Genomic DNA, 17,106 nt, shown 5'->3' with positions numbered 1-17,106 from the left:
GACTGCCTACTTCCTCTTCATTTGTTTGGTCTGGTGGGTTTTTACTTCGCTCCTTCATCTGCTGCATATTTCTCTGTCTTCTCATTTTGCTTAACTTACTGTGTTTGGGGTCTCCTTTCTGCAGCTGCAGGTTCGTAGTTCCCGTTGTTTTTGGTGTCTTCCCCCAGTGGGTAAGGTAGGTTCAGTGGCTTGTGTAGGCTTCCTGGTGGAGGGGACTAGTGCCTGTGCTGTGGTGGATGAGGCTGGATCTTGTCTTTCTGGTGGGCAGGTCCACGTCTGGTGGTGTGTTTTGGGGTGTCTGTAGACTTATTATGATTTTAGGCAGCCTCTCTGCTAATGCGTGGGTTGTGTTCCTGTCTTGCTAGTTGTTTGGCATGGGGTGTCCAGCACTGGAGCTTGCTGGTCATTGAGTGGAGCTGGGTCTTAGCATTGAGATGAAGTCTCTGAGAGATGTTGCTGATTGACAGTACGTGGGACCAGGAGGTCTCTGGTGGTCCAATGTCCTGAACTTGGCTCTCCCACCTCAGAGGCTCAGGCCTGACACCCGGCCGGAACACCAAGAGCCACAAGACTGCTATCTAGAGGCAGCTTTTTTCCAAAGTCCCTTTTCTCAAGCTGTCTCTTTCCCTCCATGGGTGAAGTTATTTATTTTCCTTTGTGATTTATAAGAATTCCCCTTCTGTTTCCAGGGTTATTGTCATCAGCTCTTCAGTCAACACATCTCACAGTCCTGGAGACAAACACAGGAACTGCAACAACTCTCTCCAGCTAAACATTTCCTCTGGGGTTGATCCTCTGTTTATTTGTGAAGCATGAAAAGGCCAGGCTCAGAGAACCGGCAGTTGGGTGTTTTGGTCTCTTTGTACCTTTTGTACAGAAGTTGCCCCAAGTGCAGCATGCACACAGTTAGTTTTAGTTGCATACAGAGTTTCTTTGTATTTTGTTGCTCCATGAGAGGTTTGTCCACGTGCAAGCACTGCAGCAAAAGGTCCCAGGTCCCAGCCTGTCTCATAACTGCTGTGAAGATAGATCATTACAATAGTGAATGAATGAATGAGTGAGTGAATAATGAATCATGTTGTGTATAACCTATACATCATGTCACCTTTGCCCTGTATTCTGTGGGTTAGAAGCAATTCACAGGACACACCACATTCAAGGGGAGGGGACGCTGCTAGGGTGGGAACATCTGGAGGTGGAGGTCATTTCAGAAGCTGCTTACCACACTGTCCAACCCATATTTAATACACTGTGATCCTAACAGTTCCCCAAACCCTGTCATTCTGCCTTTGCACATGCTGTTCCCTCTGCCTGGAATTCCACTCCCTCTACCTTTGCTCACCGAAGGCCTCTGCTAAAATGTTCTTTCCTTTGGGCTCTGGCCAGCAGCACCCAAATCTCTGTTGCTTTCTTCTATCGTAATACTTATCCCCCTGCATTGGTATTTTGCTGTTTATTTGTCAATCCCTCCACCTCCATCACCGCCAGAGACGAATGTAGAATCTACCCAGGACCTGGACATTCAGGAAACACTTGCTGAATGAGTGAATGAATAAATGGATTTGCGAGGCCCCAGCTTGGAACTCAGGAACTCCCAGTTCTGGACCCTGTCCTGCCCAGGGTCTGTCTGCTGGATCCTGTCCCCCGGGACCCCCTCTGCCGTCTCTATAACTATGCTGGCGCCGTGTCTGATTTCCCCTAACTTTGAAATAACTTTCCCCCTGCAGTTCTCAGACGTACTTCCCTGGAATCTTTCTCACTGTTCTGAGCCTCCCTCCTCCCCCTGCTTTGTAACTCTGTGGCCCAGCCAAACACTGGAAGCTCATTATTAAACCGGGAGCTGCCTTATATTATCCCAGAGACTCCAGATGGAAAATATTAGCTTCTATCTTGACTGAGGACTGACACAGTAAAGGCTCCTTGAGCCGCTAGCTGTCAAGGAGAGGAATAAAAGATTTTCATCTGCATGAGTAATTGTTTCCTGTGTTATCCAGAGAGACTGTGGATTTACATCGCAGACGCTGTCACACTGGGCCAGGAGCAGCTGCCGTTGCAGAATCTAGACACGTACTTTCCCCCCCTTCCTCCTTCTCCTTCTTGGAGTTGGTTGGAAGACAAATCGGGGAGGTGAGGGGGCAGCAGGGAGTAGAGAGGGGCTCTGAAATGTCCAGAATGGGAGGAGTAGAGCCAGGAAGGTTCTAGAACAGAGTTGAAGACCGGGCCCAGTGGAGGAGGCCAGGAAGGCTGGCCAAGCACGTATTGGTCGGCTGCCCCTCCTCTCTCTCCACCACACCCCTCCTCAATCCACCAGCCTGTCCTATCACCTTGACCTCCAAAACGTGACCCGAACCCAGCCCCTCCTCCTTTCTAGCCCAGGCCATGCACCTCTTACCAGGACCACTGCAACCTCCTCCCAAGGGGTCTCTGGGTCCTGCTCTCAAACCCTACAGTCCATTCCCCACACAGCAGCCAGACTGACCTTCTTATCCACAGCCAACCCATGCTTCTCCTGTTTCTCATGGCCTATGGAATGAAATCTTGGCCTCTGGGGCCCTGTATGACCTGCCTCCCATCCCCACCTCCTAATCTCATCCGAGCTCACTCTTCCCTTCATCCCAGCCTTTGTGGTCCTCAAACACCTCAGGCTAGTCCTTCCCTTGGCATCTTCATACCGTCTGCCTGCCTCCTGGGAAGATGCTCCCCCAGGTCACGGAGTTCTGCAGAGAGGGCTTCCTGGACCACGTGGTCTGACATAGAGCCCCCTCCCTCCACCATGCCCCATCCATTATGATGCTTTATTTTCCCCAGAACTCTTCACGATCCAGACGTATACCAGTTGTCTTTTCTTTATCATCTGCCACCTACACCAGAATGGACAGTGATTGGAAGGGGAGAGATGCGTCTGTCTCATTCACTCCTGAACCTGCAGCACCTGGGGCCATGCCCAGCGCCAGGCAGGGGCCCCATAAATCTTTGTTGAATGAATTCATAGAAGCCAGGTGATAGAAGGCCGAGGGAGGGAGACCAGCAAAGAGGTAAGCAGAAGGGTGACTACCGCTGTCTGAGAACAGCCAATACACAGGGATTCAATAACAATAATAACAATTAACAATCGCTTCTGCTGTGTTCTGGGTTGTGTTTTAGGTTCTGAAACAGTACAAAGCACTTTTATGCATAGAGGTTGGTTAAAAATCAATGAGACAGGGAGAATCAGCAGAGGAAGCTGCTCCCGCGACCACCTGAAAGCAGGTGGACTTATGCATGGTGATGGGGAACACAGGACCCAGAGCAAGAGGCGACAAGGGGAAAGACATGAAAAACGACAACAAAGAAAAAAATCCTGAACGTTCACATCTTAAATGACTTCACGTACACATTCTCAGTAATCTCCTACACTTGCCATGTTTTATATGCCGTGAGCCATAATGTAAAATGTGCGTCACAAAGCTTCCAGTCTACACAGAATACAGGGGACTGATTTATATATTTAAAATTCTTTAAATTTTATATTGAGTATAGTTGATTTACGATGTTGTGTTAGTTTCAAGTGTATAGCCAAGTGATTCAATTATACATATACATATATCTATTCTTTTCCAGATTCTTTTCCCATATAAGTTATCACAGTGAATTGAGTAGGGTTACCCTGTGCTATACAGTAGGTCCTTGTTGATTATCTATTTTTATAGATTATTATCTATATATAGTATGTGTATATGTTAATCCCAAACTCCTAATTTATCCCTCCCCTGACGTTTCCCCTTTGTTTTCTGTTTGTGAGTCTGTTTCTGTTTTGTAAATAAGTTCACTTGTATCATTTTTTTAAAGATTCCACTTATAAGTGATATCATATGATTTATGATTTATATTTTTAAAAGTGATACAGACCCTCTATGCAGTGGAGAAATCTCTAACATTCCTGGACCTTGCGTGTCAGGAAACTTAAAGAGAGTGAACCCCTAGAAGAAAATCCGAGTGTCATAAAATGCAATCTGAGTGGCAACTTTTCACTTTAGTCCAAACAGCTCAGCTAACAAGCTTTGTAACCGAGAAGGTCCCACAGATATTTCAGAGCCGAGACGACATTTTTTGTTCTGGACAAATGAAGGTCCAACTGATGGCTTCCTAGTTTCCTTGTACTACAGTTAATTCTTCTCCTAAAGGAAAAGATCTCCTTCTGATTTATTTCCCTTCTCAAAGCAGCATGGGTAGGAGAGATTCTAATAATTTTGTTTCCACACCACTACCGATCAAGAACAAGCCTGACCAGGGATGACAGCACACGTGTCCGTGTGTCATCCCTAATCCTCACACACCGAGGAAATGAGGCTCCAAGAGGTCAAGTAGCGTGTTTGCCATCACAAAGCTCGTACGTTTCAGAACGCACATCCAAGCCCGAGTGTCTTCTTCCAAAAGATGTGCTCTTTGTATCGTTCTTCACGACTTCCCTGCAGCAGGCACGAGGCCATCGGCAACAAGAGTTTAGTTTTCCTGACATTTATCAGGCACCTGATGTGCCAGGCCTACTGCAAACACCAAGAAGATGTAGTGCATAGTCCACCTTATCCATCCAGCATCAGGGAAGTTGTTATCAGGCAGTGGGGCCCAAGGCAAAGCCCTGGGTCAGAGGCAGCGTTCCAGTTTCTGCAAAGAATGAGAGAGAGAGAGAGAGAGAGAGAGAGAGAGAGAGAGAGAGAGAGAGAGTGTGTGTGTGTGTGTGTGTGTGTGTGTGTGTGTGTGTGTGTGTGTTGGGGACTAGGATTGGGGGTGGAAGGTGCCCCCTGCAATGTCAATATTAAGGCACATCTTCTATGATGGAGGGACAGGGTGTGGGGCAGGGGCTCAGATCCTAGTTTCTGATACCAGTATGGCTAGCAGACAGCCTGGAGATGCTGAATTCTCAGAGGCATTGGACTAGGCCTTCTTTACATATTCCCCTTCTCCAAATAAGGATAGAATTGGACTCAGAGCTGGTGCAGGGCTGAACTTTCAGGGGGATGAATGGCTGTAGGTGCTGGGAGAGGAGTGACATGGATCATGGACCCAGTGGGTCACAGCAAGTGGGCTTGGCTGTATGTTGCACATCTGTGTACATCTGAGGGTTTCTCGTTGCTTCCATTTCGCCCTCGTGCCTGCCCATCTCCTATAGGAGGTCCCTAGAGCACCATGAAAGTTGGAATGCTGCAGGAAATCTCCTATTTCCTGGAGGCTAGGGAATCCAGTTCGGGGAATGAAGATGGACAGTGATTAAGTGGCCACATTTTTTGCTCTGCTTGTTTGATGAAGCCTCAGTTAGCTAGTTCCCCATGCCCCCATCAACAAAACACTCAGATTCTCTGATGAGAAAGACGAATGGTGCAGCAGGGCGCCGGGGGAATGCACACCGTTATCAGAAGTTTAGGGGGAAAACTTTTAGGAGATGAACGGTGGTTAGTTTCAGTTCCGCCCACCGTTTTAAACCTTCTTATGTCAAAAGGTGAGCATCACCAGTGTCAAGATGTGGAACCAAAGGGAAAGCCAAAGACTGTTAAAAAGCGGGAGGGTCAGCAGCATGAAACGACGCCGAGATGCCGGGACGGTGTCTGCCCATCGTCTGCCACCATTAGGAGGGTGGCCCATGGGACCTTCAAGACAGCACTTGCAGTAGAGGGTGCGGAGTTGAGGTGGGAAGGTGGTTGGCAGAAACAAGATGATAAGGTGCTCTGTAAGAGGCGTGAAGCTTGAGCAAGACAGTGCCTCTGGCTTCTTCTGGGAAATCTGGCTTCTTAGGGGAAGCTGGAGAGCTAGCACAGTGCCCAAAGTAGTAGCCAACACCTAAAGCTCTTACTGTGCTAAGGACTCAGCCCACATGAGCTCATCTCAACCTTACAACTACACAAAGTAGGCTGTGTTCTCATTATCCCCATTTGCCCCCCCAGTTACTTGCTGCAGTTCGCATGGCTAGTAAATAGCAGAGATGTGATTTGAACCCAGATAATCTGGCTCCAGGATGTGTTTTTAATCCTTCCACTCTGCTGACCTTCAACCTAGAAACATGGTGGTGAGGAAGCTTGTTTTAAAGGGTGGGAGGGAATGCATGACATTTGTATAAACACAGGGGAGGGAGAGATGGCTTAATCTCTTTTCCTCTTGAAAACCAGATATTGGCTGGCATCCCTGGGACCTGAGATCTCCAAGAACCTATGACCGTGGCCTTGCATATCTGGCACGCCATCCATTACCCTTGTGCATTTCATCCCCAGAACGTCTCCTAGACAAGTTGGAGTCTATAGGACCCGAGTTAATAAGATGATGCCCTATGTTATGATGGAGAAACTTGGAGCTGGGCCCTAGATGGCCTACAGGGATTATAGGAGTGAGTAGTATTTGGCAGTGTAACTAGGGAGGTTGGCTAAGTTCCGGGGACATGTGTGTCCAGCTTGTGAATGCCAGCCTGGTTTCTATCAGTCAATGAATAGAGTTGCAGAGTGGAAGAAAGTTTGGACTCTGGAATCAGACACACTGGAGTTCAGATTCCAGCTCTTCTGCTCACCAGCTCCATGATCTTGACCAAGTGATGGTCACTTTCTGAGCCTTGGCACCTCATCTCTAGAATGAGGAGAAGAGACCACACAGAACAGTTCCCATGGGAAGTTTATGACGCAGTAACCTCCCTCCCCTCATCCCCCCAGGCTTTGATTGGAAGCTTGCTCCTTGCAAAGACCCAATTTCTTCATCATAAGAAGGCTGCCACTGATTAGAAACCAAGATGGCAGAGTAGAAGGACGTGCTCTCACTCCCTCTTGTGAGAACACCAGAATCACAACTAGCTGCTGGACATTCATCGACAGGAAGACACTGGAACTCACCAAAAAAGATACCCCACATCCAAAGACAAAGGAGAAGCCATAATGAGATGATAGGATGGGTGCAACCACAGTAAAATCAAATCCCATAATTGCTGGGTGGCTGACTCAAAGACTGGGGAGCCCTTATACCACAGAAGTCCAACCACTGGAAGGAAGGTGCTGAGCCCCACGTCAGGTTCCCAACCTGGGGGTCCGGCAATGGGAGGAGGAATTCCTAGAGAATCAGACTTTGAAGCCTAGTGGGATTTGATTTCAGGACCTTGATAGGACTGGGGGAAACAGACTCCACTCGTGCAGGGCACACAGAAAGTACTGTGCACATCGGGACCCAAGGAAGGAGCAGTGACCCCAGGGGAGACTGAACCAGACCGACCTGCTAGTGTTGGAGGGTTTCCTGCAGAGGCAGGCGATGGCTGTGGCTTACCGTGTGGACAAGGACACTGGCAGCAGAACTTCTGGGAAGTACTCCTTGGCGTGAGCCCTCCCAGAGTCCACCATTAGCCCCACCAAACAGCTCAGAGAGGCACCAGTGTTGGGTCGCCTCAGGCCAAACAACGAACACAAGGGAACCCAGCCCCACCCATCAGCTGTCAAGCAGACCAAAGTTTTACTGAGCTCTGCCCACCAGAGCAACACCCAGCTCTACCCACCACCAGTCCCTCCCATCAGGAACCTTGCACAAGCCTCTTAGATAGCCTCATCCACCTGAGGGCAAACAGCAGAAGCAAGAAGAACTACAATCCTGCAGCCTGTGGAACAAAAACCACATGCACAGAAAGATAGACAAGATGAAAAGGCAGAGGGCTATGTACCAGATGAAGGAACAAGATAAAACCCCAGAAAAACAACTAAATGAAGTGGAGATAGGCAACCTTCCAGAAAAAGAATTCAGAATAATGATAGTGAAGATGATCCAGGACCTTAGAAAAAGAATGGAGGCAAAGATCGAGAAGATGCAAAAAATGTTTAACAAAGACCTAGAAGAATGAGAGAAGAAACAAACAGAGATGAACAATACAATAACTGAAATGAAAACTACACTAGAAGGAATCAATAGCAGAATAACTGAGGCAGAAGAACGGATAAGTGACCTGGAAGACAGAATGGTGGAATTCACTGCTGCAGAACAGAATAAAGAAAAAAGAATGAAAAGAAATGAAGACAGCCTAAGAGACCTCTGGGACAACATTAAACTCAATAACATTCACATTATAGGGGTCCCAGAAGGAGAAGAGAGAGAGAAAGGACCCGAGAAAATATCTGAAGAGATTATAGTCGAAAACTTCCCTAACATGCGAAAGGAAATAGTCACCCAAGTCCAGGAAGCTCAGAGAGTCCCGTACAAGATAAACCCAAGGAGAAACATGCCTAGACACATAGTAATCAAACTGGAAAAAATCAAAGACAAAGAAAATTATTGAAAGCAGCAAGGGAAAAATGACAAATAACATAAAAGGGAACTCCCATAAGGTTAACAGCTGATTTCTCAGCAGAAACTCTACAAGCCAGAAGGGAGTGGCACGATATACTTGAAGTGATGAAAGGGAAGAACCTACAACCAAGATTACTCTACTCAAGATCTCATTCAGGTTCATTCAGATTCATTACTCACGCAAGATCTCATTCAGATTCGATGGAGAAATCAAAAGCTTTACAGACAAGCAAAACCTAAGAGAATTCAGCACCACCAAACCAGCTCTACAACAAATGCTAAAGGAACTTCTCTAAGTGGGAAACACAAGAGAAGAAAAGGACCTACAAAAACAAACCCAAAACAATTAAGAAAATGGTCATAGGAACATACATATTGAAAATTCCCTTCAACGTGAATGGATTAAATGCTCCAACCAAAACACACAGGCTCGCTAGGTGGATACAAAAACAAGACGCATATATATGCTGTCTACAAGAGACCCACTTCAGACCTAGGGACACATACAGACTGAAAGTGAGGGGATGGAAAAAGATATTCCATGCAAATAGAAATCAAAAGAAAGCTGGAGTAGCAATACTCATAACAGATAAAATAGATTTTAAAATAAAAAATGTTACAAGAGACAAGGAAGGACACTAAATAATGATCAAGGGATCAATCCAAGAAGATATAACAATTATAAATATATATGCACCCAACATAGGAGCACCTCAATACATAAGGCAACTGCTAACAGCTATAAAAGAGGAAATCAACAGTAACACAATAATAATGGGGGATTTTAACACTTCACTTACACCAATGGACAGATCATCCAAAGTGAAAATAAATAAGGAAACAGAAACTTTAAATGACACAATACACCAGATAGATTTAATTGATATTTATAGGACATTGCATCCAAAAACAGCAGATTACACTTTCTTCTCAAGTGCGCATGGAACATACTCCAAGATAGACCACATCTTGGGTCAGAAATCAAGCCACAGTAAATTTAAGGAAATTGAAATCATCTCAAGTATCATTTCTGAACATAAAGCTATGAGATTAGAAATGAATTACAGGGGAAAAAACGTAAAACACACAAACTCAAGGAGGCTAAACAATACATTACTAAACAACCAAGAGATCACTGAAGAAATCAAAGAGGAAATCAAGAAATACCTAAATACAAATGAAAATAAAAACACGACGATCCAAAACCTATGGGATGCAGCAAAAGCAGTTCTAAGAGGGAAGTTTATAGCTATACAAGCCTACCTCAAGAAACAAGAAAAGGGCTTCCCTGGTGGCGCAGTGGTTGAGAGTCCGCCTGCCGATGCAGGGGACTCGGGTTCGTGCCCTGGTCCGGGAAGATCCCACGTGCCGTGGAGCGGCTGGGCCCGTGAGCCATGGCCGCTGAGCCTGCGTGTCCGGAGCCTGTGCTCCGCAACGGGAGAGGCCACAGCAGTGAGAGGCCCGCGTACCGCAAAAAAAAAAAAAAAAAAAAAGAAACAAGAAAAATCTCAAATAAACAATCTAACATTACACCTAAAGGAACTACAGAAAGAAGAACAAACAAAAACTAAAGTTAGCAGAAGGAAAGAAATCATAAAGGTCAGAGCAGAAATAAATGAAATAGAAACAAAGAAAACAATAGCAAAGATCAATAAAACTAAAAGCTGTTTCTTTGAGAAGAGAAACAAAATTGATAAACCATTAGCCAGACTCATCAAGAAAAAGAGGGAGGGGCTTCCCCGGTGGCACAGTGGTTGAGAGTTCTCCTGCCGATGCAGGGGACGTGGGTTCGTGCCCCGATCTGGGAAGATCCCACATGCCATGGAGCGGCTGGGCCCGTGAGCCATGGCTGCTGAGCCTGTGCTTCCAGGGCCTGTGCTCCGCAACGGGAGGGGCCACAGCAGTGAGAGGCCCGCATACCACAAAAAAAAAAAAAGAGAAAGAGGGAGAGGACTCAAATCAATAAAATCAGAAATGAAAAAGAAGTTACAACAGATACTACAGAAATACAAAGCATCCTAAGAGACTACTCCAAGCAACTCTATGCCAATAAAATGGACAACGTGGAAGAAATGGACAAATTCTTAGAAAGGTATAAACTTCCAAGACTGAACCAGGAAGAAATGGAAAATATGAACAGACCAATCACAAGTAATGAAATTGAAACTGTGACTAAAAATCTGCCAACACCCTACCAAACCACCACTGGCATTTTTCACAGAACTAGAACAAAAAATTTCACAATTTGTATGGAAACACAAAAGACCGTGAATAGCCAAAGCAATCTTGAGAACGAAAAACGGAGCTGGAGGAATCAGGCTTCTTGACTTCAGACTATACTACAAGCTACAGTAATCAAGACAGTGTGGTACTGGTACAAAAACAGTAAGATAGATCAATGGAACAGGATTGAAAGCCCAGAGATAAACCCACACACATATGGTCACCTTATCTTTGATAAAGGAGGCAGGAATGTACAGTGGAGAAAGGACAGCCTCTTCAATAAGTGGTGCTGGGAAAACTGGACAGGTACATGTAGAAGTATGAGATTACATCACTCCCTAACACCATACACAAAAATAAATTCAAAATGGATTAAAGGCCTAAATGTAAGGCCAGAAACTATCAAACTCTTAGAGGAAAACATAGGCAGAACACTCTATGACATAAATCACAGCAAGATCCTTTTTGACCCACCTCCTAGAGAAATGGAAATAAAAACAAAAATGAACAAATGGGACCTAATGAAACGTCAAAGCTTTTGCACAGCAAAGGAAACCATAAACAAGACCAAAAGACAACCCTCAGAATGGGAGAAAATATTTGCAAATGAAGCAACTGACAAAGGATTAATCTTCAAAATTTATAAGCAGCTCATGCAGCTCAATAACAAAAAACCAAACAACCCAATCCAAAAATGGGCAGAAGACCTAAACAGACATTTCTCCAAAGAAGATATACAGACTGCCAACAAACACATGAAAGAATGCTCAACATCATTAATCATTAGAGAAATGCAAATCAAAACTACAATGAGATATCATCTCACACCAGTCAGAATGGCCATCATCAAAAAATCTAGAAACAATAAATGCTGGAGAGGGTGTGGAGAAAAGGGAACCCTCTTGCACTGCGGTGGGAATGTGAATTGGTACAGCCACTATGGAGAACAGTATGGCAGTTCCTTAAAAAACTACAAATAGAACTACCATATGACCCAGCAATCCCACTACTGGGCATATACCCTGAGAAAACCATAATTCAAAAAGAGTCATGTACCAAAATGTTCATTGCAGCTCTATTTACAATAGCCTGGAGATGGAAACAACCTAAGTGTCCATCATCAGATGAATGGATAAAGAAGATGTGGCACATATATACAATGAAATATTACTCAGCCATAAAAAGAAACGAAATTGAGCTATTTGTAATGAGATGGATAGACCTAGAGTCTGTCATACAGAGTGAAGTAAGTCAGAAAGAGAAAGACAAATACCGCATGCTAACACATATATATGGAATTTAAGAAAAAAAAAATGTCATGAAGAACCTAGGGGTAAGACAGGAATAAAGACAGAGACCTACTAGAGAATGGACTTGAGGATATGGGAAGGGGGAAGGGTAAGCTGTGACAAAGCAAGAGAGAGGCATGGACATACATACACTATCAAACGTAAGGTACATAGCTAGTGGGGAGCAGCTGCATAGCACAGGGAGATCAGCTCGGTGCTTTGTGACCGCCTGGAGGGGTGGGATAGGGAGGGTGGGAGGGAGGGAGACGCAAGAGCGAAGAGATATGGAACATATGTATATGTATAACTGATTCACTTTGCTATAAAGCAGAAACTAGCTCACCATTGTAAAGCAATTATACTCTAATAAAGATGTTAAAAAAAAAGAGGGATAAATAAAATGCATGGAGAAGCTGACCATTGAATTTAGCATTTTCGAAATAAAGAGGTTTTCAAAAAAAAAAAAATCTTCCAACAAACAAAAGTCCAGGACCAGATGGCTTCACAGGTGAATTCTATGAAACATTTAGAGAAGAGCTAACACTCACCTTTCTCAAACGCTTCCAAAAATTGCGGAGGAAGGAACACTCCCAAACGCATTCTATGAGGCGACCATCACCTTGATACCCAAACCAGACAAGGATACTACAAAAAAAGAAAATTACAGACCAGTATCACTGATGAATATAGATGCAAAAATCCTCAACAAAATACTAGCGAACAGAATCCAACAACACATTAAAAGGATCATACACCATGATTAAGTGGGATTTATCCCAGGGATGCAAGGATTCTTCAATATACGTAAATCATTCAATGTGATAAACCATATTAACAAATTGAAGAATAAAAACTATATGATCATTTCCATAGATGCAGAAAAAGCTTTTGACAAAATTCAACACCCATTTATGACAAAAACTCTCCAGAAAGTGGGCATAGGGGGAACTTACCTCAACATAATAAAGGCCATATACGACAAACCCACAGCAAACATCATTCTCAGTGGTGAAAAACTGAAAGCATTTCCTCTAAGATCAGGAACAAGACAACAATGTCCACTCTCACCACTATTATTCAACATAGTTTTGGAAGTCTTAGCTACGGCAAGCAGAGAAGAAAAAGAAATACAAATTGGAAAAGAAGAAGTACAACTGTCAGTGTTGCAGATGACATGATGCTATACATAGAGAATCCTAAAGATGCCACCAGAAAACTACTAGAGCTAATCAATGAATTTGGTAAAGTTGCAGGATACAAAATTAATGCACAGAAATCTCTTGCATTCCTATACACTAATGATGAAAAATCTGAAAGAGAAATTAAGGAAACACTCCCACTTACTATTGCAACAAAAAGAATAAAATACCTAGGAATAAACCTACCTAGGGAGACAAAAGACCTGTATGCAGAAAAGTATAAGACACTGATGAAAGAAATTAAAGATGATACCAAGAGATGGAGAGATACACCATGTTCTTGGATTGGAAGAATCAATATTGTGAAAATGAGTATACTACCCAAAGCAATCTACAGATTCAGTGCATACCTATCAAATTACCAATGGCATTTTTTACAGAACTAGAACAAAAAAATCTTAAAATTTGTATGGAGACACAAAAGACCCCGAATAGCCAAAGCAGTCTTGAGGGGAAAAAATGGAGCTGGAGGCGTCAGACTCCCTGACTTCAGACTATACTACAAAGCAACAGTAATCAAGACAATATGGTACTGGCACAAAAACAGAAACATAGATCAATGGAAAAAGATAGAAAGCCCAGAGATAAACCTACGCACCTACATAGATTAGTGGTCAACTAATCTATGACAAAGGAGGCAAGGATATACAATGGAGAAAAGACAGTCTCTTCAATAAGTGGTGCTGGGAAAACTGGACAGCTACATGTAAAAGAATGAAATTAGAACACTCAGTAACACCATACACAAAAATAACTTCAAAATGGATTAGAGACCTAAATGTAAGACCAAACACTAAAACTCTTAGAGGAAAACATAGGAAGAACACTCTTTGACATAAATCACAGCAAGATCTTTTTTGATCCACATCCTAGAGTAATGGAAATAAAAATAAACAAATGGGACCTAATGAAACTTCAAAGCTTTTGCACAGCAAAGGAAACCATAAACAAGACAAAAAGACAACCCTCAGAATGGGAGAAAATATTTGCCAACGAATCAACAGACAAAGGATTAATCTCCAAAGTATGTAAACAGCTCATGCAGCTGAATAGTAAAAAAAACAATGAACCCAATCCAAAAATGGGCAGACAAGCTAAATAGACATTTCTCCAAACAAGAAATACAGGTGGCCAGGAAGCACATGAAAAGCTGCTCAACATCACTAATTATTAGAGAAATGCAGATCAAAACTACAATGAGGTATCAGCTCACAGCAGTCAGAATGGGCATCATCAGAAAATTTACAAACCATAAATGCTGGAGAGGGTGTGGAAAAAAGGGAACCCTCTTGCACTGTTGGTGGGAATGTAAATTGATACAACCACTATGGAGAACAGTATGGAGTTTCCTTAAAAAAATTAAAAATAGAATTACCATATGATCCAGCAATCCCACTACTGGGCATATACCCAGAGAAAACCACAATTCAGAAAGACACTTGCACCCCAATGTTCACTGAAGCACTATTTACAATAGCCAGGTCATGGAAGCAATCTAAATGCCCATTGATAGACGAATGGATAAAGAAGATGTGGTACATATATACAACGGACTATTACTCAGCCGTAAAAAGGAAAGAAATTGGGTCATTTTTGGAGACGTGGATGGATCTAGAGACTGTCATACAGAGTGAAGTAAGTCAGAAAGAGAAAAACAAATATCGTATATTAACTCATATATGTGGAACCTAGAAAAATGGTACAGATGAACCGGTTTGCAGGGCAGAAATTGAGACACAGATGTAGAAAAGAAATGTATGAACACCAAGGGGGGAAGCAGTGCAGGGTGGTGGTGGTGGTGGTGTGATTAATTGGGCGATTGGGATTGACATATATACACTGATGTGTATAAAATGGATGACTAATAAGAACCTGCTGTATAAAAAAATAAATAAAATTTAAAAATTTTTTTAAAAAAAGAAAAGAAGCAAAAAGAAGGCTGCCACCGGGCTTCAGGGAATGACCCACTTACAGCCAATTGCTTCCTTCCGGGTCATTCTGATGGATTAAACGAAGGACCATTTAAAACCACAGCCCAAAGAGCCAGAGGGAGAGGCTGTGGAGGGATGATGCAGCTGGAGCCCCATGCATGCTCGTGGAAGCTCGGTACCACCGTCAGGAAAAACCCCAGGCACACAAGGGCAGCCTCAGCAAGCAGTCGGCTCGCACGAGCCACCTTGGCATAGATGCTGACCTCACTAGGCCAATTACAAAGAAGACCTTCAAGTAAAGTACGATAATTAGAGCCCCGGGGGCCACCTGTTCTGCATGGGGCTTTGTCTGTCCTAACCTCTCTGCTTTCACTGCAAACTCAATACCCAGGGCCTCTGCTGTGCTGTGAACACTCAGTTTTGAGTGCATTTTCTATAAGGCGTCGGCAGGAAGAGTGTCTGAATAAGTTGTATTCCAGCACACCTCTGGGTTCATGTTGGATGTGGCTGGAGCTGTTTTGAACCAGGAAAACATCTGACTAAAGAATATTTCAGTCCAACAAGTATTGATATTTGCTGGGTCCCTCCTGCATTTCCAGTGCTACATTTGATGCTGGAACACAGAGATGAATAAGAGATGGCATCTTACCCTTAGTTAACAAATTACCATTGACTGAGGCCCTACCATGTGCCAAAGGCTTTACAAATGTTATTGTTCCTTATGACAACTTATTAAGGTTGATACCCCATTCATGTTACCAGTGACGAGTAGGAAGCCTAAAAACGTTAAGTTACAGGCTCAAGGTCACTCAACTAGTAAGGGTTGGAACTAAGCTTTGGATCCAGGGATGTTTGATGGCCAAACCCACATACTTTCAAATACTCTAAGGTACCTATTTTTTGTCAGGGAGCCAGGGTCGAGTGGAGACAAAGATATAAAGCTTTTTTTTTTTTTTTTTTTTTTTTTTTTTTGGCAATACGCGGGCCTCTCACTGCTGTGGCCTCTCCCGTTGCAGAGCACAGGCTCCGGACGCACAGGCTCCGCGGCATGTGGGATCTTCCTGGACCGGGGCACGAACCCGTGTCCCCTGCATCTGCAGGTGGACTCTCAACCACTGCGCCACCAGGGAAGCCCAGATATAAAGCTTTAACTACTATCCAGTCACTATAAACCCACATGCTATAAGTCAAGGCCAAGGGAATTGGACGCTGTAGCAGAAGTCAGAACAGGAAGGTGGGAAGCAGTTCTGGAGTCCCTGCCACAGGCTGGAAGCTGTGTGCTTCTGGTTTCCCAACTCATTTGCAAATGGAAAATATTATTATGGTTTCTGGAGGAATAGACACCCTCTCTCTCCATTTCTTTCGGGAGGGAGAAAGAATAGCGGGGTTACATGAATTCAACTCTTGATCCTCTTCCAACAAAGCTCTGCTGTGAAAGACGGCGCCCCAGCCCATACTCCATCCCCTGAGGCAGGGAAGAACTCAAAAGCCCCTCTGACAACAGTGCAGACCAGTTTGCAAGGGCAGGACAGGCTCTGTGTTAACGGAGAAAACGTTTCCTCATTTGGGCTTTAGACTGTCGTGTCCTATGGGGGAAAATGTCTGTCCTTGGGAGAAATGCCAACTTTATTGATCTGTTAATAAAAGAACTGGCAGCTTATAGTTCTTGCCGATGAGGCAACTCAAATCAGAGAGGCCAGGTTCACCCTTGGCCATCAGACTGGAGTCCATCAGACCAATTGCACTTTCCCCCTTCCCCAGGCTTGTAAAACTGGGCAGTGCCCACCCGGCAGCACCCACCTGGCTGAAGCCTACACCCTGCTGTAGCCCAGGGGCCAGACCAAAAGGACACTCTGAAGGAAGAGGGAGGGGCCACGGGAGGGGAGGGCTCACCTGCGGGCAGGGGTGGAATCTATCCAAGTGGAGACTTAAGAAATGGGTGCTTATGGGGTGAGGGGTTATCCCGCAGGTGGGCAGGCAGGATAACGGGCTGGAGGGACAGTCCACTGGGGAACCTCTCCTTGCAAAGGCCAAAGTTCCTAGATGTTTTGTCTTATAAAACTCAAGGGGAAGTCCAAGTTCTCCCAAACCCTAACATTTGTCTCTTCTGCATCAAAATGTCCCTTCTGAAACGGACCCGACCTTCAGTAAAGAAACCTACATTGGCCCGCCTGCCTGCTGGGG

The 17,106-nt window shown here is 44.3% G+C and overlaps 1 protein-coding gene across 1 annotated transcript in view; it reads left to right on the top strand.

Annotated features, from left to right (window-relative positions):
- The window catches only part of TCL1B (TCL1 family AKT coactivator B), a 92,564-nt gene that overhangs the window by 55,705 nt on the left and 19,753 nt on the right, over positions 1–17,106 (top strand). Inside the window, exon 2 of the mRNA XM_019918382.3 lies at positions 2,809–3,035. The gene's annotated coding sequence lies outside the window, so the exon portion shown is untranslated. The remainder of the gene's footprint in view (positions 1–2,808; positions 3,036–17,106) is intronic.

Source organism: Tursiops truncatus, chromosome 2, assembly GCF_011762595.2.
Source record: "Tursiops truncatus isolate mTurTru1 chromosome 2, mTurTru1.mat.Y, whole genome shotgun sequence".
Classification (NCBI taxonomy): domain Eukaryota; kingdom Metazoa; phylum Chordata; class Mammalia; order Artiodactyla; family Delphinidae; genus Tursiops; species Tursiops truncatus.
Note: the sequence above shows the minus strand (reverse complement) of the source record. Positions and strands in the feature narration are given on the sequence as shown.